This window comes from Tursiops truncatus, chromosome 1, assembly GCF_011762595.2.
Source record: "Tursiops truncatus isolate mTurTru1 chromosome 1, mTurTru1.mat.Y, whole genome shotgun sequence".
Taxonomy (NCBI): Eukaryota; Metazoa; Chordata; class Mammalia; order Artiodactyla; family Delphinidae; genus Tursiops; species Tursiops truncatus.
The window spans coordinates 156,373,677-156,396,939 of record NC_047034.1 but is presented as its reverse complement, the minus strand read 5'-3'; the positions used below and the strand labels follow the sequence as shown (position 1 = coordinate 156,396,939).

The 23,263-nt window shown below is 45.6% G+C and overlaps 1 long non-coding RNA gene across 1 annotated transcript; it reads left to right on the top strand.

The window, feature by feature from the left end:
- The first annotated feature begins 12,790 nt into the window (after positions 1–12,790).
- LOC141276225 (uncharacterized) lies at positions 12,791–19,609 on the top strand. The gene is made up of 3 exons (XR_012325474.1): positions 12,791–12,829; positions 14,321–14,444; positions 19,369–19,609. It is a non-coding gene; the product is annotated as an uncharacterized lncRNA (long non-coding RNA).
- The last annotated feature ends 3,654 nt before the right edge of the window (positions 19,610–23,263 follow it).

The window sequence follows — 23,263 nt, the reverse complement described above, 5'->3', positions numbered from 1 at the left end:
CTGTGTGCAATTGGACTAGTCACTACTCTGAGCCCGTTTCCTCACCTGTTAAACAGAGATAATCCAATCTCAGGTAGAGTTGTTGTAAAGATGAAAGGAAATAATACTAAAGGAATTATTTTTTTGCTGCTGATAATAATCTGAGAAACAATGACCTACGCCAAGTGGGCTTTTTCTCTCTTCTCTGGTAAGAAGCTTAGAAAAGGCTGTTGCTGGCATTGGCCCAGAGGCTCAAGACATCTAGGCCAAGACCTGTATAATATTCTTGGTTTTTTCCTTATGATTAGATTACAAAATGGTGGCTGTACCTCCAACATCAGCCCACATTCCAAGTAAAAAGAAGAGGAAACACCAAAGGCAAAGGGCAAAAAAGGTACATGTAAACTCTGTTTATCCCTTTTGAAGAGCTCCACACACTTCCAATTTGGTTAAAAAGTAAAGAAAGCTTTGGATCAGACGCCAAACATCTGCTTGAACGGCTGTATCAGTCAGGGATCTTGGTTGCAAACACTGGAAACATCTTTGGCTATATTAATTTTTTTAAAGAATTTCTTAGAAAGATATTGAAGGTTCACAAAATTATTAGGAAACTAGGTGCCAGGGTTGGAAAATAAGCAAGAACCAAGGGCTCCCCCAAGGGCCCAACACAGGAAATGATCTGGCCAGTGTGCTATGGCCACTACAGCAGGACACCACTGACACTAGCCACAGCTACTGCCACTACTAGGCACCACAATGGCTACCACAGATGAATTCCCAACCATAGTTCTTCTTTGAATAATTTGCTCCATTTTCAAAGTCCTGGGCAGAACAACCAACTGGCCAAGTCCATTGTATCAGTAAAGGTCTTGGCAGGAATTGGGTGATTAAGAGTTTAATGAAGGGGCTATTTACAGAGGGGAAGGGAGGGTATAGGGAAACCACAGGAATGGTTCAGCATTCTGAAGTGTGTAATGGCACGGGGCCATGATAAGCCTGAACAGGCAAGGGAAGGGAGTGGTTACAGAAACCCAGAAGAGTCTTACAGAGATAGAGGGCCACCTACAGGGGCTGTGACCTTAGGGAGAGGGACATAGTCAGCCCAAGTGATCCAGCAGCGAGGGATAAAGAAAAATAAAGACTCAGACCTCACTCTCTTCTCTATTTCTCTCTCTCTCTCCTCTCTCTCTATAGTCTCCTGCAACAGTCCTCCATTGGACACACTCAACCAGAACCCAGAGAGCAACAGGCCCATTGATGTGGATAAAAGTCAGCCTCTGGGAGCACAGAGCAGAGCAGGGCAGGATGGCAAAAAGATCTGAAGAAGTAAATGTAAGATATCTGGCAAGAGACACTCTTTCTATCTCTTAGCATCCACTTTTGTCATTCTTCTGGGTCAAAAGCTCAAAAGTTCATGTCTTCGATACAGAGAACATCCAAAGTCCATCTGCCCCTATATCATTGCAGGGCGATGTCAATTCATTCAAACTCTCTACGGAAACCTAACAATTTAGCCACCACAAGTGTTCTTCATATAAGGTAGTAGAAGAAGAAGAAGAAAAGGGGGAAATTTTTACATAAAACTTAGCTGCTACTGTCCATACTTTTACAGCTGGACGTGAGACCTAAGTTGGTAATAACAGTGGCCCTCTTCTACTACCAATCCGTGTTCCCTTGGCCTCTAAGAACACCCTGAATGGATGGGGTTTATTGCCTGGTGGGGCTACCCAACCCTCATTCCTGTTAGATCTGAGTCCCTGGTAGTCTTGTCTTTACTGGTTTGCCACAGTTTTACTTTGATCAGGACTATTGGGTAAGGGAATATTAAGAGGAGTTCCAGTGACCCTGGGGTTCTAAATGGGTCTGTCTTACCCCAGGATGTGGCAAGAAGCAAATTTTCCTCTGGTAGCCAGGATCAACCACCTGGGCCAGTACAGATATGCCCTCTTCAACCTGGTGTCTCAGCAGCACAGAGATCCCGGAATGGCTAAGGGACTCTCTCAGCTTCTAGTTCCCAGTGAAGCCCAAAGTCAAGGAGACAGCAAGCAAAACATTTTCAGTTAAGTTACTGGGTGTAATAGTGAAAGAACTACTTCTGCCTCTACCTTGGTGCCCAGACCCATGCATTCTGGCTACAAGAGAGGCAGCAACAGACATTGGCTACTGGTTTAAGGCCTACACTGTACCCTGTAGAACCCCACCCAACTTCACAGATGCTATCCCCCAGTTGGTGTTGCAATTTAACCTTCAACAGACCTCTCCACCATATTGTCAAGCCAAGTGCTTCTGGGTGATGGGCCACATGGTAAGAACAGTGAATTCCATGGGTTGAGTCCATTGTCTTACTTCTTGGAAGCCTTGAAAAGTGTCCCCTCGTTGGAGATATGATTGTGTAAGATACCAAGGAGATAGATTAGGAATTCTTTAAGTCCAGAAACGATAGCTCTGGAAGAAGTGCTGTGGGGAAGAATGGCAAGTCCATACTTGTGCGACCTACTCAGTCACGCTGCATTAGCAAACCACGAGAGGGCTTTGGTTTCACCAAAGTATTAGGAAGTGCATTGGCCAGAGGACACCAGGCTTATCACCTGCCCCATCTCCCAGAAGTCGCTGTCCTGACAGGAAAGTGAAACAGCCTGATGAAAGTTCCGGGTAAGCATCTCCGTGTTGGGTTATTGTGGAAAATGCACACACCTTGTCTCTGATGGTTCAGCATCACCATTCGGCCTCAACAATGCTAGGATCCCATTATTCCCACTAAGAACAGCGATCCTGGTTCCACACCCAGCTTACAGATGAGTCAACTACAGAACTCTTTAAGGATTTCAGTGCCTGTTGACAATGTATTTCTCAATACTTTGGTGAAAGGAGCTTCAGGCCCTCCCAGGTTATAGGGGCCAGGGCGGGGGTGGGGTGGGGTGGGGGGTCGGGAGTAGGAAGTGCTGGGAGGGTGAGCAGTTTACATATCAATGATCCCTTCCTCCCTTCCCATCTCACGAGGCTTCGGACACCTTTTGCAGCAGTAGTTCTGAGCCCCCCATGGGACATTTAGCAATGTCTGCAGACATTTTTGGTTGTCACATCTTGAGGAGTGCTACTGGAATCTAGAGGCCAAGGATGTTGCTAAATATCCCTCAGTGTTCAAGACAGCCCCTGCCACCACACACACACATACACACACACACACATACACACACACACACACACACACACACACACAATGAAGGATGCCAGAGAAGTTCTGGCTCCTTGATCTCATTCACTGTAGGCCACTGAGTCCAGCTTTCCCTTAGCCAACCCAGTAGACAGTTCTTCTCAAAATGTGGTCCCTGGACCAGCAGCATCAGCAGCAGCTGTGAAATTATCAACAGTGTAAATTCTCAAACTCCACCCCAGACCTACAGAATCAGAAACTCTGGGGGTGGGGCCCAGCAGTCTATGACTTAAAAAGCCCTCCAGGTAATTCTGTTCCTAAAAGTTTGAGAAGCACTCCAGTAGACCAGGGGGTGGCAAACTTGGTAAAGGGCCAGATAGTAAATATTTTAGACTATGAAGGCCAAATGATCTCTGTTACAACTATTCAGCTCTGAAAAAAAAAAGCAGCTATAGACAACACAATCAAATAAGCCTAGCTGTGTTTCAATAAAACTTTACTTATAGATACCTTAATTTGAATTTCATAGAATGTTCACATATAACAAACAATTCTTCTTTTGAATTTTTCAAGTATTTTAAAATGTAAAAACCATTCTTAGCACCAGGGTCATACAAAAACACACAGTGGGCTGGATGTGACCCACAGGTATAGTTTGCCAACCCCTGGAATAGACTATTAACACCACCCCCCGTGCTCAAGCTGGCGTGTTCAGTTCTGAATCCCAGGAGAATACATCATGTGGATGAATCTTGCCTGAAGAAACAGTTCAAACCATATTCTCCGCTCTCTCCCACATCTGCCAGTGGTCCCCAGTGGCTAAACTGCTTCCTGGGACACAGACAGGGTGGGGAGAAGATCTAGTGGGAATTGGGAGTAGCTTAAAGTCAGGGGCAGGAAAAGGGAGCTCCCTAGAGGGGGCGCTGCCTCACAAAAGAAGGAGATGGGGTATTGCAAAAATTTTAATATCAAATGTCTACTACAGTGGTGTATTTTCATCCAGCATCAATTGATCTTCTTAATGTCATATTGATACAACCCAAATTTCACACAGACTGGATCTACAAATGCTCGCTGCCACGGCAGAGTTAAGATAGAAGGATAGTCCCCCATGTGCCCAGGGGGCATTCACAGAAAGCTTGGTCCCTGCAGAACTCCCAGGCCACCAGCACCGCTGGCTGGGTGGACTTCAGACCCGGTCCTCGGCAGGTAGGCCCATGCGTGCGCATGTGAGTCTTCCTAATGTCCCACCGCGGCAGAAGGGGCAGTGCAGGGTTCAGCAAAGCCAAAACACAACCGTCTCCTTGTGTGAAGTGGGCACCATTTCATTTTCCCTGGGGAACTCAGAAAAGTCACAGTCATAACATCGATGACAGTGCTTTCACACCCGAGGGGGCTCCTTGACAGCGGTTCACTTGGAACGTTGACCAGCCCTCGAGGCTACTGCTAGACTAAGGCCACGGTGGGGAACGCTAGCTGTCAACAACCTCGTACACACATACCTCACACTCAGCGCACAGTCACTGTGGTCACACCTGCACATCTCAGAGGTCCCCCAGACAGCACACCACAAGCAGTGCTGCACACACACTCATACAGAAATACAGATGTGTGTATCTTTCTTTAAAAGAGAACTGAACTGCAGAAAACCCTTTAAACTATCTGCTTAGAAAGCCCAGAGGTGCTGCATGGGAGACAAGTCAGGGGCTGGGTGAGAGGAGGAATCTTGAATCCAGGCATAAACGGAGTGGAGGCAGACAGGTGTATCCTAAAGTTGTTTTATGCCTCCCACAACGGTTATTGATGTCTCAGAGGTTAGGAAACAAAGAAAGGAACAGCTTATACTATCCACTTAGCAGAATGGCTATCTGGAAGTGAGTTTCCCAAAAAGGAAAGAGAGAGGTAAAGGGGTGGAGAAGTCATTTGTCCTCAGAGATGGACTAAGTGGGAGCCCTCTGGAACGAAGACAGCCCTGATGCTAGAGACACCCAGGTCTGATTTCCAACTGCACTGATCAACTGTGTGACCTTAGGCAAGCTACCTCACCTCTCTGAGCTCAGTTTCCCAGGTTTATAAACAGGGTTAGTGTGAAAGTTCAGTGAGATAACCTATAGGAAGTAGCTGGTGCAATGCCTGGCATAAAGTAGGCATTCAACAAATGCTGTCTCTCTTGTCTTCCCCCTTCCCATGAAACCTCCTCCCAGGAAACGCTGAGCCTTACCTGCCACACTGTCACCACATCCTGGACATTCTGTCATAATTTCGTTTCTGTTCCTGAGTTGATTCATCTCGAGATAGGTGATCTCCTTTTGCCCCTGGTATTTTGGGTCCCTGTCTAATTTGGGGCTCCACACTGGAATTTCATTTTCTGTCTGTATCTCCTCCTGTGAGCCCCTTTTGCTTCCCCTGCTTCCTGATTCAACTCCATCCTGCCTTTTTCCTGTTTGTTTCTCCCTCCCTCCATCCTTCCTTCCTTCCCTCTTGCCTACAATAGCTATAGAGAATCTGCTGCATTCCTGGTACTGGGCTGGGCATGCAGCCTAATAGGTCATCCTAGAAACAAGACAAATGCAGTCCCTGATCTCAAGGACCTTCAGTCAGGTAGGAGAGACAGTCAATGAACAAATATATTACAGGATGTTTAAATGGAAGTGTTAGCCAGGGCATCGAGACAGTAGCTCTCATATTTCAAAGAAGGTACTAAACCATATGCAGAATTTACAAATGAGGTTGTCAAAACCAGTTTCACATTCAAGTGTACATACAGGTCAAAAGTTGGATTTGGGGGAAATATCTTAACAAAGAATTTCTTGAGATAAACTGTGCTGTGAATCCCACCCCCTTCCAGGGGAAGGAGTGGGAGGCTGTGGTAGTCGTTACTACTCTTCACTGATGTTTGGTTTTTCTCTACTTCTGGGCACCAGAGATATTGTATCCCAGCCACACACACCCCCTTGAAATTAGAGATGACCATTAATTTGCTTTGGCCAATGAATTTCATGGCAATGCACATCCTTCCAGTCCCATCTTCCCTTGTTGTGGCAATGGTAGAAGAATTTTTTCTTATTATTTAATTCTATTAAGGTTATTCCACCCATCAATTTACACCAAGTGCTGAAAACAGAAAATATTGATAATGTCCGAATGAATATCTAGCATCTAGTTAAGGAAAAATTATTTTCTCTTACGAAGCAAAAGTTAAGTTCACTGAAAATAACGTTTTTCTCCATGCAACATTTTTTTTAATTGCAGTAAAGTATATACAACATAAAATTTACCATTTTAACCATCGGTAAGTGTACAGTTCAGTGACATTGAATACATTCACTTTGTTGTGCAAACATCACTACCCTCCATCTCCAGAACTTTTTTGTAGAAACGTTTTTGACATGGAGATGCCATAGATCAAAGCAGCCTGGAATGCTGGGTCAACACTTGGAGGACCACTGCCCGTAACGGTTGTCTGGATCCATGGGGGACTGAGAGCAGGAAGTGAACTTGTGTGGTATTAAGTCATTTTGGTTGGATGCTGTTAACTCAGAGTAACCTAGCTTAGTCTTATTAGTGCACGGATGCTACCTCCTACCAGCAGGGTGACGAGAGATTGGCTTTGAGAGACTACTTGGAGAATTTAAGTGGGATGCCCGTAGTTTCACTTGAGAAAGGCAAATGTCAAGAGGCTGGCTGCAGCAGCCTGTAGAGCAAAGGAGAGAGCTACAGTTTGGGAAGTAACTTACTCCCAGAGTTCACCAAGCAAAGAAATGACAAAGGCAACGAAATGTAAGTCAAGTGCAAGAGTGAGCCAGTGTGGCGGTTATCTTAGGTCCTGTCGGTCCTGTCAAAGGGAGAAACCAGAGGCACTGTTGGATTCCCAGGAGAAAGCAAATAGCCAAAATAGAGATGCATGTGTTCTAGACCTGTAGGCTGAAAGATCCCCAGTGATGAGATGACCGTCTCCAACGGCCCACAAAAGCACCCAGGAGAGAAAGAGTTCACTTTTAACATCTGCCAAGTCCAAAGAGTGTTGAAACTGGTCACCACCATGGAAACAGTCCCTCCTCCCCTTACCTCTTCTAGCACTCCTCCATCCCATCCTGGAGGTGTCATACATGGCTAGCAAGATGGCAGAGGAGAAGTACTAGATGAAGAAAGAGAGAAAACACAGTCATACATCTCCCTTCCCCAACAGCTTCCAGCCTGCAATAGGCCTCAGTGGAGGGCATCTTTAAGGCAAAATTGCAGGGCTGCATATTTTAATCACTAAGTTAGAAATACAGTAGAAACATAAAGTATACATAATACTTTTTCTTGCTGGGCAACAATCAGAGATGTCAAGTTTTCATCCAGAGGCAGGAGAACTAGCCCCACAGAATGGATATAAACTGGGACAGTGGGAGACAGAAATGAAGTCGTTTATGATGACATCCCACAAGTCATCATAACTCATTCAACATAATGATACAAATAAATCTACAAATACTTTCTGAAATCAGCAAAGTCAGGTTAAAGATTTGACGGGGATTTTGTGACTAAAGAAACTATTTGTGAATCAAAACACGAAGTGGTCAGCCACAGGCACAGAACAAGAAGAGAACCATGGCGTGTCCATCTGAGCCTCGACGGCTCAGGTCACTGTGTTCCATGGCTTTGATCCTCCAGTTTCCAATGGCATATGGGTGGCAGATGTAGAGGTTAATTGTTTATTATGCGTCAGAGTCACACTATGCAGCTTTCAAATCACATAATTAAATCCTATTATTCTAATTCCACACGTGTCAGATGTAAATGGTCAGTTGGCTCTCAGTAGCCGTCCCCATCTCCTTCCTCTACTGGAGAAACTGAAAAGATTTTTTATGTATATACTTACATTTCCCACACTCCCTCGAAGATTGGTTCTGGGTAAGAGATGGGTTTCAACAATCAAGTGATGAGACAGGCTGGAACTCGGGACCCTTTGCTGCAGTGCTGCAAGGCTTGCACCTGGGCAAACGTCTCCTTGAGCTACAAAATACAAAGAAACTATAAGGGACTAAAAATAACTGTGGGGCAAATTAGAGACAAAAAGATACAAAAAAGACCAAAAACCTCAACTGCCACTTCTGAAGAGCCAGGAGCAAAAACAGGGTGTCGGGAGCAAAAGCAGGGTACTGCACATGCCCCCTGCACTCAACACCACCTAAGGGGTGGGCAAAACACCTAACCCATCCCTCCGGCCAGATCCCTGGACACACCCCTACCCTCACCCCATATAAGGAGCCAGCTAGCCCCACTTCGGGGAGTGAGAAAGCAAGGGAACCTGTTACTTGTTGTCGCTTCCCCCTGCTACAGCAGGGGCTCCAATAAAGCCTTGCCTGAGTTTCTTGATTAGGGAAGGCCAAGAACCCTGGTCAGTATCACTGAGATATTTGCAGATGAAAATAAACCAGATACTATCTTCCTGGTGACAAGCAAGAGGGTAGAAACACCAGTAGGCCTTTTTCAGATTATGTTTCAGTGCCCAGGAAATAGTGGTGGCAGCAGCAGATTCCTGAGTCCTGGATCATATCGCTGTGGACTCTGTGCCTCTGTGATTTCAGGGTCAACCCCCGATCTCCCACAGTCCAGATTATGTCAAAGGCAATAGCTCTCCTGATGAGTCCCTTCTACTGGGAGTCATTCTCGAGGCCCATTTTAGAGTCTCTCCTCCAACCCTTCCAACAAATTTGGAAGTACCTAATCCCTCATAATAAATGAATCTCTTTCTTCTTAAACTATCCAGAGTTTCTGTTTCCATCATTGAACACTGACTGATACACAAAAGCACCTTCTGATTGTAATCTCACTTCTCACTTGGCATGGCCACAAAGAGAGAATGCTCTAGTTAACCTATGAGTAACCATTCCCCAAAGTGGTAATATTTTTCAATGAGGTCTGATGTCGTACATCAGATGCTTATGAAGTTCATGGGCATTCCTGAGTCTGAGTAATTCAGGGGCATGCACTAAACTGTGTTTCTATGTTTAAGGCTTGACTAAAGTCTGGATATGGGTGAATTCACCGAGAAACGTGCCACCTTGGAAGATCTTGGGGGAAGAGGACACCCAGATTTCTCTGGCGGCACCTCAGCTTCATAAATACCTCAACATTCAAACACCCCTTCTATGTTTCCAGACCAGCCCCAACAGGCTCCATTGCCCATGTAGCTAATCTGGACCACCTAATCATGTTCTCCATGCCTGTCGTATTCCTCCCCTTCCTTCTCCTCCTGCTGCTCCCTCCTAGGAAATAATCACCACACAGTTAGTGGCTCATCAGGAAAACCTTTCATTTTAGCTGGAAAAGTCCAGTTTTAAGGCATTTCCACCCAGGTGTAACATACCCCAAGAAACAAAGTGGTTGTGCTTCCCTCAGCTACAGCAGGGAGTTATGCATGAAAGTCAGTGAGCTGACAGAGACAACCTGGACAATATTCTCTTAACCCTTCCTTTGTGGTCTCCACTTGAGCTCCCTGGACAGTAGATGATTTTGAAGGCAGAAACTGTCCTGTTTGTCTTTACATTCCCAACACCCATCTCTGGACCTTGAAGAGCAGATGCTTAGGGATGGTTTGTTGAATGAATGGATGAATGAATAACACTTCTATTTCTCTGCCTCTTTTTTTCCCTACACTCCTCTTTGCGCTTTACATAGCAGCCACACAGGATAGCTTTCATTTCATGCTCTCTCTTACCGTCTGCCTCCATATACCCTTTTCCCACTATACTATGCATACATCCATCTTCAAGTTATGCCTGGACCTCCACATTTTCCAGGTACCTTCCCCAACCACTTAGACTAGTTTCTCCCAGTAGACATGCCCATAGCTACCGTATATCTGCTTCATAACACTCATCACCCCTGTGTGTCACTACTTGTCCAAGTGTCTGTCTTTTCCACTATAAGGTAAACTGCAAGGAGGCAGTGGACCACATGCTCTACAATTATGTTGAATGAATAAATAAATGTCTCTTTCAAAGGCATGCATTAAGAGTAGAACCTTTCTCCCAAGAACTCTCAGCCAGATTTTCTAACCACAGAGCACGGAAGGGAACTCCAATTTACATCTCTGCCCTTCTAAAGGATAGCACACCTTGCCTCTCACCTGCCACCAGGTTTGTAATGCTTAATTCACCCACCGGGTCCCATTGGTCCCTTGGAGGTTGGTACCTGTGTTATCTTCTATACTGTGTTTACTACAGCAGTTTTCTTTTGTTCTTTCTCTATTTTCCTTGTATTGTGTCATTTTTAGACTAGTTTATTCCCTTATATTATGTTTTCTCCTGTTTTCTTCATTACTATTTAAAAGGAAGTTCCATTTTAAGAAGTCATAGCTTTAAGCAGCTGATTTATCCTAAGTCAGGAACACTAAATGTCACCCCCATCTCTACCCATCACTCCCCACCAGCTAGTGCTACAGAGCCATTTCCTGTGTCCAAAGGAGAACTTCTGGTCCAGTCCTGGGAGAGCCCCTAGACTATAAAGACTTTTCAGTAGGGTCATGAAAAGTTTCCCACCAAAAGTCATTATGTCTGATCACAAAGGAGAGCAAAAGAGACATAGAGATAAGATTTGTGGTTGCCAAGGGAGTGGGGCGGGGGGGTGGACTGGGAATTTGGGGTTGGTAGATGCATACTATTACATTTAGAATGGATGGACAACAAGGGCCTAATGTATAGCACAGGGAACTATATCCAATCTCCTGGGATAAACCATAATGTAAATGAATATTAAAAAAGAATGTATATACATGTAAAACTAAGTCCCTTTGCTGAACAGCAGAGATTGGCACAACATTGTAGATCAATGTTATACTTCAATTAAAACAAAAACAAAAACAAAGGAGAGCAAAAGGCCAGGATTCTCTGGCCCCAGAGTGTGAATAAGTCCAGCCTCCAAATACAACCCTGCTGCCTGTGCATTCATCTGTATTTCCCCAGAGCCAGGCTCAGGAGCCTTAGTCTCTAAAGTGTCAGAAAATGGCTGAAAAGTGGATAAATCAACAAATAATGAATGTATGAGCAAATGACCGAGAGAGTAAACGGATGGACAAATGGATGAACTAATGAGCAACTGAATAAATAAGAGGAAGGAATCAGTGAATGAACCAATGAGTAAATAAATGGATAAATAGACAGACAGGATGGGCAGAGGAATGGATGAATGAATGAGTGGAGGACAGAATAAGTGAATTAGAGGATGAGTGATGAGTGAACAAATAAATGAGTGAAGTAATAAATAAATTTGAGTGAGGCTTGTAACTCAGGCATCAACCAGGCATGAATTCCTGTCAGGAACCATAAACCAGTCAGTTCCAGAAAATGGAACTGGATACTAAAAATACAATAAAGAAATTAAAAACAAAAACCCAATACAGAAGATATTAATCAGGGCCCAGAATCAATATTCTCCTGGATAAGCCTTCAACATGGCCTCAGCCCCACTCATTGACTGTCACTGGCGCTGTAGACATTCTGAAAAAGACAGACTGAGAGAGACAGCCTGTGCGTTGAGAGTCTGTACACTTGATCAAGACAGCAGTACTTTACCCTTTACCCATAATGCTTGGTCCCCACCCCCAAAGATTCTGATTTACCTAGATTGAGGGCAGAGGGCAGGGAGCAGGAGACAGGGGAAGGCAGACACTGCTTTGTCTGATCTTTTTAAAAACTCCCACAGGAATCTAAAATGCAACCAGTGTTGAGAACCACAGTTTCCACGACAAATGAAATTTTAATATGGGCACTTGGATGCAGTCATTTAGAAGCTGGTGACATCCTCATGTCACCAAAAAAAAAAAAAAAATTAGCCTTTCTGTTTTTCACCAAGTAATATGTGAAACTTACGACCCGGCCCCCAACAAGACTTACTTCATTGCCTACCCTACTCACGCCCTCTGAGAGGCACAGCTTGACGACGCGACTCCTCCTCCTGCACCCACACTAGGCGGATTTCCTGGAGATGGACCGTTGGCCTAGAGGCAGAGTTCTGGGGTAGAACTCAGATGGAGTAAGGCTCAGGAAAGGGGCACAATTCCAAGAAGGAGAGAGATACATGGGTCAGAGGGTTCAAAGATATCCGGATTTCAAACTACCTGGTCATTAAGAATATACTTTTCTTACATTTGATGTAGCCACCTTGACATGGTAACATCAACATGGATGAACAAAATGTCACCTCTGTCAAAATGTCTTGCTTGGAGACAAGATGGTAGACAAGCCTTTGTGACTCAAGAAAACAACAAGATCCCTGGCAACCAACCGCCTGGCCAAAAGACAGGCAAGAAATCAGGTGGAAATCAGCAAGCCAACCACTTAGAAAATAAACGCAGTGTTTTTGGTGCCTGGGAACCAGAGGCCTGGGGAGGTACTTCTCTGCTTCAGTTGCGGGGGCTTAAGCACTGTACTTTCTGCTTCTTTCTTATCTGGGTTGCCTTCGTTTTTAGGAAAGTTCTTTTTAGAAGGCCATTCTACTATCTCCATCATGCCAAAGAGATGAAAGGAAAGGTTAGGAGGAAAATGAGAACAGAGAAAATCTTCAGATCTCTTGGGATGAACAATAGGGTTGATGCAAGGCTGGCGTGGAACGTAAGAAACTGCTTATCTATCCCCAGGTTCTCATTTTAGCAGAAGATAAAGGAATGGGGAGGGGAGGAACCTTGGAACTTGAAATTTGCAGGAGGTAAATTCAGGATCAATAAAAGAAAGTGTGCCTTCACTCAGCAGGGAGCAAGCTTGTAGAGCTTATCATCCCAAGAAGGGATGCAGCTGGAACATAAAGAGGTTCCTCAAACTTGTAAATATATTTTGGGTTATTGAAAGAAGAGAGTCATGTTAAGTTGACATCTAGGAGAACAATCCTGTTTTCTCCTAATTTACTCTTTCGTGTCCTGGACTCAAACAAGATCCTGGACTGCAGGCACCATGGAGATGACCTAGTGTGGTGATCCAATGATCTCATGTTTGATCTGGGGTTAACAATTGCCTAGGAAACTAACTTCCTTCCTTCTCGCTTCCTTCTTATAAGTGCCAGTGACAGACTCCATCTGTCAAACACCTTCTATTTTCCAGGCACTATTACTTTACACCCACTGTTTAATTTAAATCAAGCATTCAAAGTGCACTTATTGAGTACTTCTTTGTGTTCCCCACTCTACGAGGTTCTATGGGTAGTGGAGAATTAAAAGACTCCACCAAGGTCTTTAAGGAGTCCATGATATATTTGAGAAGGCAGAATAAATATGCATCATTAATTAAACAATTGACAGATACAGGAAACCACTAGAAATGATGGATAGATACAGGAAACCACTACACATGTGAGGCATGTAAGATAAGGGACCAGTGGGGGCTGAGGACTTAGCAATCATCAGTTTAATAGAGTTATAGCAAAGTGATTTAAGAGCAAAGCCCTGGCCCCAGATGGTCCGATTTCAAATCCCAGCTGTTCCATTGACTAGCTGTGGCATTGGGGTAAGTTATTCAATCTCTCTGAACCTCAGTTTCTTTATCTGTGAAATGTGGATGCTAACAATACCTTCCCCACAGAGTTGTGGATTAAATGAATCAGGGCACCGAAGCACTTAGACCAATGCCTGGAACGTACTGAGTAATGTTCATTATCGCTATGTTTATCTCTGGTAAGGGTCACCACGAGGGGAGTGGTGACCAGGAGGTATATTAAGAACTTCCTTGCCTGTCTGGCTGTGGTCAAGGTGAAGTTCAGATACCTTAAACAGTCTGCAAAGCTCCAGATGCTCTACCCTCAGCCTACTCTTAAACCTTATCTCATGCCCTTTTCCCCTGTCATTGTGCCCTAGACACACTGCCCTTCTCTCTCTTCTGCTCCTTGAACATGAGGACGAGCTCTTTTCCACCTCAGAGTTTCACATGCGACTTCCTTCTGCCTGGAGCCTCATTCCTCCTCCGTTCTTCACATGGCTGGCTCCCTCTCATCCTACAAGTCTAGCTTAAATGTCACTTCCTCAGAAAGGCTTTCTGTTGCCATCTGTATCCGTCGGGGTCCTGGCGGGAAACAATGGCACACTCACATAAGGATAATTCAAGGAGGCTTAATAAAAGGAGTATTTATAAAGGCACAGAGAAGCTAGGAGAACCAATACCCCAACCTCATCCTCCTCTCTAATATCCTGCTGGAGATCTCCTTTGGCAGAACCCACTAGAAGCAGAGGACAAGAGAGCCCATTGACATGGTCCATCCAGGTCAGCCTGCCAGGGCAGAGACCAGGGTAAGAAGGGTGGAGGGAGTGCCTGGAGGAGCAAGAGGAAGACAGCAGGTGAGTTCCCCTTATTACCCTCAAAGTTGGAACCTTAATCTTTTTCATATCAGAGAACAATTTATTTTTAAGATTCATCTCTAGAACCATATTGGCTTTGCTTATCACTGATGTATCCATTGGGATACATCCTTGCAGACATAGTGTATAATTGGTAAATGCTTGAGACAAATTAATGAGTGAATGAAATTGTTGCTACCCATGAAGTGATACTAAAAGGTCCAAACTGTATTGTCCAAAGACGTGGGGCCATCTCCAGCTTGGGCCAGACCAGTAGCCAAGAATTTCAGTGTGCAAGAGACCCAATCAAGTGAACAGAGACGCCCTATAGGTAGAGACTAACCCTGCAGTGGCAGGACCCTAGTTCCAGGTCACTTATCCATTTTGAGCAAGACCTGAGTCAAGAGCTGAGAATAAGAGACAGAGTCCAGCCCCCAGCAGGGGGCCTGACAAGAACTAGGCAGAGGGTCCAGCACAGGTGAGAAGTGGGATGCTTGGGAAGAGAAGTGAGGCCGACTCTCTGTCGTGGCGGTGACAAACCAGCCTCCCTCCGTTCTCCACACCGCAGCCAGTGTGATTTTTCTAAATTATAAATCTGATCATGCCATTCCCCCACTGAAACACTCCCACTCACTTTCTCAAAAAAAATTTATTGCATGCCTATGATGTGCAAGCCCAACCTTCTAAAGACAGTATATATAAGTCCCTGCATATCCTGGCCCCTGCTGCCTCTCCAGCCTCATCTCACACTTCCACCTCCAATGTGCATGCGCTCTCTCGCTCTCTCTCTCCCTCTCTCCCTCTCTCTCTTTCTCTCTTTCTCTCTCTCTCTCTCTCTCTCTCTCTCTCCATCCAGCTTTCCAATACACTATTCCCTCTTTCCCCTCTGTATCTTTTCACATACAGTTTCCTCAACGGAAACACTCTTTACCTGTAATTCCCTTTCACCTGGCTAAATTTTGCTCATTCTTTGAGTCTCAGGTTAGACCCTGCTTCCTCTGGGAAGTCATCCCTGATCTTAAGGAAGAGTTAAGAGATTCCCCTTCAGGCTTTTAGGTTATTTCAGCACCCTGTACTTTCCTCATCCGAACGCTTGCCTCTCTGTATCATAGCTGCCTGCATAAGTGTCTGTCTCCCACCTAGACAATGATTTTGTGAAGGTGGGACAGAGTCTGTCTTGTCCAGCCTGGTATACCCAACACCAAGCACAGTGCCTGGCACATAATAGGTGTTCAAAATATTGCTGAATGATTGAGTGAATGGATTGATAGGTGGATGGATAGATGGATGGTACATGATTGATGTTAAGGAAAGCTTTGATTCAGCCCTGTTCAGTGGAAACTCAGCGAAACATATTGCATACTGAGACAAAATTAGACAGAAAGCACTAGTCATCCCAGGCCCACCCATTGGGTCAGACACTCTGAAAAGACTCTGATGGGATTCGCCAGGTGAGGTTTTATCACCTGTGAGTGAGCAGGGTCAGGGAGGGCTACACTGATGTTCCTCAAGAAAGACTTTTTGAAAGAAGTGAATACTGGGATATATGTATATGTATGGCTGATTCACTTTGCTGTGCAGTAGAAGCTAACACAACATTGTAAAACAAATACACTCCAATAAAAATTAATTTAAAAATTAGATAATACATTAAAATTTAAGAAGAGAAGAAGTGAATAGTGACACTTGAAGAAAATGATGCATGGAGGTAGTAAATACTGTCACCGCCTGCATTATGGAGCACTTATTTCATATCAGGCTCTGTGCTGAGAGCTTTATATATTTTATTTCACGTAAGTGACAGAGGTAGGATGTGAACCCAAGGAGTCTAACTCAAGGTCTACACATTTAATGAATATACTACAAAGTCTCTCAAAGCTTGGGTGGAGAGGAAACAGGAAGATATCCCAAGCAGAGACATCTAACAAAGACAAAGATGGCAATAAACAAGTCTTGGACAGGATCTGCCAGAGTGTTAGCCCTGGCAGGTGTAGGGAAGCTGAGGGCAAAAGACAAGGGAAAGACTGATGCATAAGACTATCAGGCTAAAGACTTTGGCGTTGGGCCCGCAGGCAATAGGATGTTGGATAGAACCACAATTACCTGGGGCTTGAAAAAGAACATTCCATGGGTGATGTGCAGGAGGGGTCAAAATGGAGGGAAAGACAGAGGACCACTTCGGAGACTTCAGGGTGACCCAGGTGACAGGTGACAAGTAACTGAACTTGGAAGGCAGCCTGGGGAAATAAAGGAGCCCTGGCAGAAGAACACAGGGGAGTATGTGGGGTAGTGAGTGGCAGTGGGCAGCCCCATTCAGTCCTGTAATTCTGTTTTTACTCTCAACACAAGCTAGTGACTCGATTCTGCTCCTGCCCCAGACCCAAAAGCTGCTTCTGTTTTCATTTGTCAACTTGAGTGGAACAAAAGTCATCAACGTCGGTTAATCACCTTGCAGCTGCATGGAGGGGTCCTTGGATCTGAAAGTCATTAGCCAGGTCTGGTTTTTGGAGTCACTGACCTCCAGTCTCTCTAGGATATGGACAGGGAATCTTAATTTAATTGACCTGATTAAAACAACAATTTCTGTGATGACTTTCATGGAAATAGGCCACTAGCAGAGAGATCTTGGTGACACATTAAAAATTCAAGTGCCTGGAGAGCTTCAACAGTCAACAGGTCCAGCACTGTGAGCTTGAATTCCCTGGCAGCTTGGCTGGCTCCCAGGGGTACTAACTCTTCTCCTAGATGTGCCGCCTTGACCAAGTGGGAACAGCCCTCCCAGTAAAAGGGTCACTTTGGAATTAGAGGTAAAGGGCAGAGCATGATGGAGACACACGGGAATGTGAAAGAGAAGATCCGAACCTTCCCCATGTTCCCTGAGTGGAGGGAACCGGCATTTACTCAAGTACACAAGCCAGAAACCTAGGGCTCCTCTCCCTCCCTGGCCCATAACACCATATGGATCACCAAGTCCTGCCTATTCTAACCCCTCAGCATCTCTCAGAGCACATACTTTCTCCATCTTTCTATCATGTCTCTCTTGGTTACTACAAAATAGCTTCCTACCCATATACTCTTATATTTTTTACTGAGCCACAGTGAATGGCTTTTGCATTTCTCCAGGGCACCAAGGCTCTGTCATTGCAACTGGAGGCCACACGTGCACTGGGCATCGCGACAGTGGGGGCAGATGGAGCCCCAGTAAGTGTCAATGTCTTCACACTTAACCCTCGAGTCCCTGTATTCATTTCCAGGAGCTGCTGTAACAAATTACCACAAATTTAGTGGCTTAAAACAATAGAAATTTATTCTGTCATAGTTATGGAGGCCACAAGTTCAAAATCAAGGTGTTGGTAGGGCCACAGACCCTCCAAAGTCTCAAGGGGAGAATCTGTCCTTGCCCCTTCCAGCTTCGGGTAGCTGTAAGCATTCCTTGGCTTGTGGCTGCATCACTCCACTCTCTGCTTCCTCCTCTTCTCTCCCCATGTCTTTTCTTCTGTCTCTTACATGGACACTAGTCACTGGATTATGGCCCACCCAGATCATCCAGGATGAGCTCATCTCAAGATCCTTATTTACATCTGCAAAGATACTTTTTCCAAATAAGGTCACATTCACAGGTTCCGTGATTAAAACATGAGCATATCTTTTGAGGCCTGACCAGAGAAGGGCACGATAGGGGTAACTCTTGAGCAAGAGGGTGACTAGAGACTGGATGTCTGTGTCACCTCAAAATTCACATGTGGAAACTTAATCCTCAATGTGGTAGCATTTGGATTTGGGGTCTTTGGAAAGTGAGTAGGTCGTGAAGGCAGAGTCCTCATAAATGTGATTAGTGCCCTTATAAAAGAGACCTCAGAGAGCTCTCTCAGCCCTTCTGCCACGTGAGGACACATCGAAAAGACCGCCATCCATGAACCATACACCAAATCCGTTGGCACTTTAATCTTGGACTTCCCAGCCTCCAGAACTGTGAGAAATACATTTCTGTTGTTTATAAGCCATGCAGTCTATGGTAGTTTCTTTGTTTTGTTTTGGTTTGGTTTGGTTTTTTTGGCTGTGTTGGGTCTTCATTGCTGTGCGGGGGCTACTCTTTGTTGTGATGCACAGGCTTCTCATTGCGGTGGCTTCTCTTGTTGCGGAGCACAGGCTCTAGGCATGCAGGCTTCAGTAGTTGCAACACACGGGCTCAGTAGTTGTGGCTCGCGGGCTCTAGAGCGCAGGTTCAGTAGTTGTGGCACATGGGCTTAGTTGCTCTGCGGCATGTGGGATCTTCCCAGACCAGGGCTCGAACCCACGTCCCCTGCATTGGCAGGCAGATTCTTAATCACTGCCACCAGGGAAGCCTTGTGGTAGTTCGTTAAAGCCGCCCAAATGGACTAAGACAAGGACCTTTCTGGAAATATAAGTCACAGGTGAGGTGTGGCAGTATGACCCAGGGAAGCACCAGGAAGGGCAAAGGTGTCAGCCCAATTGTTCTTTAAAATGCAGCCCAGTTTTGCACTGAAACGCTGACCCCCAAGGAACCCTGGAAATGACCAGAGGTCGGTCAGAGCCTGAAGCTTGAGCCTGTCCCTGTTTCCTGTGGATTTGGGATCCCTTGACACCACCTGCCCATCATCAGCCCTTGTCTTAAAAGCTCTGAGACCCCACGTCCTTAAGCCTATCTCATGAGCATAAGGAAAGGAGCTGATAGAGGGGGAAAACCATAAACTTGAGAGTCAGCAGACTGGATTTGAATCCCAACTCAGCCACTGCCTAGTTGCTTCCGTTGCCTTTGCCATAAAAGAGGGTAATGACAGCCCCCTCTCAGGGCAGTTTAGAGAATATGAAGTAGGAACACTGTACGTGGCACAAAATGGAGGTTCTAAAAACAGTCTCCCCACCACTTTCAAAGTCACCCATTCCTTCTGTCCCTATCCAGGAAAGATGGTCTTACACCTCCCCATCCTGCAAGTATCCAGTCTGATGGGGAGGCTTAAGAAGACAGATAATCGATGAGAAGGGGGAAGCTGTAATAGACTCCACTGAAGCAGCACCAAACAAGCTTGAGCGAAAACTCCTCCTCCTTTGTTCTTTACAACCAGCAATGCTGCAGCCCCTGCCATCCTGCATTAAGCAATGTTTCAACTCTCTGTCTTTCTTTATCTAATAAACGGGGCCACTGGGTGAAAGCCTGCACTCCCTTGGTACCTTACTCTGCTTTCCTCTTCCCCCCTGGTTCTTATATATGATTTCATTCACTTAATTTACTACTGCTGGACAAATAAGGGACTGTCCAGGTCATACCCTTGGTATGGAAAAAGTTTAACAAAGCTCATATCCTTCAGGTGTGACAGGTGCAAAAAATCCCAAGATCTCATGAGATGTTTGTAAGCAAAGAGACAGAAGGGGACCAGTGAAAACCAACATCACCAAATTGCGCATGAAAGTGCCCTGATGTTCCACCACCACAACCCCATCACCCCTACCCACTGCTGTGTATTGGGAAATATCACAGTATCAGAAGATGACTGACATTAGGGAGAGTGTGCAATTCTTGGCAATGACTATAAAATATTGACTGTGGGAAGGATTTCCTGCATCTTATGTCAGTCTAAAGGGGGATCATCCCTCTTTAGACTCAAGGCTTCACGTTGCCTGCCTCCATGCAACTGGCTCTTGGACCCCACCTGGATAACAGTATTTCCCAAGTGACAGCAGGCCAGAGAGTCTTTGTCATCATTTAGCTGCCCTAGTGCCCCAGGGTCCACAGTGACTGAAAGGTATCCTTGTCCAGCTGGCTCAATGCACCTTTATTGAAGGGAACTCTAGTCTGGCCCAGTGGGTCTCAACTGGGGGAAATTTTGCTCTCCCCACCCCACCCCAGGAGACTTTTGGTAACGTCTGGAGATATTCTTGATCTACATAGTTAGGGAGGTGCTAGTGGCATCTAATGGATAGAGCACCCTACAACACACAGCACAGCCCCCCACCACAAAGAAGTATCCAACCCCAAATGTCCATAGCCTGAGAGGTTGAGAAATTAGTCTAGACCCTTCACCCAGAACAATGCAGAAACGCTTCTCTGAGTCAGATCCAACTTGCTCCATCAGCACTGGTCATGCTCCAGCAATGCAGGCTTGTTGGGTGAGCTGGTTTTCCCTCCCAGCGCTGGGCCCACCCCGCTCTGCTGCCTGCAGCCCCAACCCCTCAGGGACAGCACTCACATGGCAAAGATGAAAGACTGGTGCCGCAGGCCCCCATGCCAACTCACCACTTGATTGCTTTTAATTTAATTCTGTTTGATTACAGCACATGGGAGTCGCATTGGAGAGATAAGACAGGCCCTTTATATTCTGTCTTCATTAAGAAGTTTGGATCCAGAAGCTTTTTCAAAGAGCTATGTGTCTCCTTTACTTTTGTGCCATTTTTAATTGAGGAGGGCACAGGGAGATGTGCAGAGACTTCGTAAATGAAAGATGAAATGTCTGAGGCCCGTTTTAGAGGAGAAGCAGCCAGGATTGGGATTTAGTTGAGAGAGCCAGGACAGGGCCAGCCTGCTGCGGCTGAAAGAAGTGTGGGAAGAGAAGCATCTCTCTTAGTCCATTACCAATAGTGCGTTAGCCCGGATCTATGGAATGACATGGCCGGGTTACTTTGCAAGGCGAGAAGAACTCTCAGGGAGGAGATGGGAGATTGTGCAGTGGAGATAAAAGAAAGGAGATGGGGAGGATGAATCACCACAAATTATCTGTACCCATCTCTAGCTAGAGGACCATCCCAATCACAGGGAAACCTTGCCCAACTTCTCCATGCAGATCTAATCACTCCTACCTCGGTACTCCTACAACACATACTTTATCTCTTGAGCAAAGCATCATGTTGTATTAGTTACCTATCGCTGCATAACAAGTTACCCCACAACGTAGTGGCTTAAAACAGCAAACAACACTCATTATCTCACAGTGTCTATGCATCAGGAACCTGGGTGTGGCTTAGCTCGGAGCATCTGGCTAAGTGCCTCGGGATGCTGCAGCCAAGAGGGGTAGGATGCACCTCCAAGTCCACACACATGGCTGTTGGTAGACCTCAGAAGCTCCATTTCCAAGCTCATTCCTGTGGCTGTTGACAGGCCTCAGGTCCTCACTAGCTATTGGCCAGAGATATCAGTTCTTTCCCCATGAGCCTATCCATAGAGCAGGCCTCCCTCAGAGCAAGAGGTGGAGAGAGGGAGGAGGGCAGCCCAAGACAAAAGCCAGAGACTTTCTGTAACCTGGTCACAAAAGTAACATCCCATCCCTTTTCCTGTATTTGTTAAAAGTGAGTCACTAGGTCCAGCCCGCACACAGAAGAGAGTACACAAGGGTATGGACACAGGGGTCAGGGACCACGGAGGGCCACTGGAGAGGCTGCCTACTGTACATGCTGCATTGTAATAATCTGCCTCTTCTTCTGGAACAGTTGCTCCTTGAGGTCGGCACCACTGTTGACCTACCTCCGAATCGCCAACAACTAGCCCAGCGTCTGGGACATGCTGGGCATTCCAGGGGTGTTTGGTAGAGTGAACAAATGCATAAACACATGCATTCATAATTAATAAATGAATGAATGCACAAATCAACAAAATACTCATTTCTTAAACCTTACTTATACTCAGCAAACCAGTCCTCAGCAAAGAAAACTTGTTTGCCTCCAAAACGACTGTAGCAGGAGTAGATATATCCAGGTCATCTAAAAATTCAATTAGATTATTTAAACATAAATTTGAAATAACAGAGTGTAATCATATTTTATTCCATTGAACATGGGGCCATTACTATTCTCTCCTATTATGGTTTAATCTGCATCCACTCAAATATTTTCTCTTTGGGGACTAATGACTGATAGTAAATCAATAATGCTGGAAAAAAACCAAAGTTTTTCATTATTTTAAGCTGCCATCTGGGTGACACTAAACAGTATGGCAATGATCAGTATTCAAGCAGTTCTGTCTAGACCTAGTTAGTCTTCATGCAAGATCGATCAGCAGAGGAGCTGGAAACCAGGGAGCAGGGGTTTGAGTGGGACCAGGAGAGGCTGATATGCCTGAAGACCCAGAATATCAGCTAGAACGTGGCCAGGGCCAGAAGTTGAGCCCAGCTGAAGCTGACTGAAATAAGTCAACCCATGCCAGGGGTGCCCCAGGATCCAGAGAAGGGCTAACAAATAATCAACAGATGAACAGTTTTCCAAGCAAGTTCAGCTGCAAAAGGATTTAGGCAAAAATAAGGGCTTCAAAGGTGAGTGGAACAGGCCAATGCAAAGAACCTGGCAGGGAGTAAGGAAGATTGAGGTCCCAGAGACCAGGGCTCAGAGACAGAATCCCATACCTACAAAGATGGTCTGAACCAGGTAAGACCTCAGTGTTAGTAGGACTGGGGTACAAGGCAAGAACATAAGGTGAGGAGGGAGGAGCAAATTAAGCCCTAGATACCAGGGGTACAAAGGAGGGCTTTGGTTTGAGGATTAAGCAGAAGGCTTCTCTCCAAGATTGGACTGAGTCCTTGAGATATTGAACCCTAAATTAGAGTTCCTTCGAGTCCCCTTCCTCAGAACTGAATTGGGCCCAGGGCCTGGAGGTGGTGGGAAGGAAGGTACTGGGATCTAGGGAGAGATCAAAGAACCTGTACCTTCCCATCTACCTGGTTCCCCACCTCCTGGAGGAGGGGTGTCGCTCAGCAGAGTTCAAATTCAGGGCCGCCATAGTCCCACTGAATGGGGCTTTAAGGGGGTTGTGCAAACATGGGTGTGGTCACTTTATGGATGTCCTCTCTTCTCCTATGAGAGTAGGTAAGAGG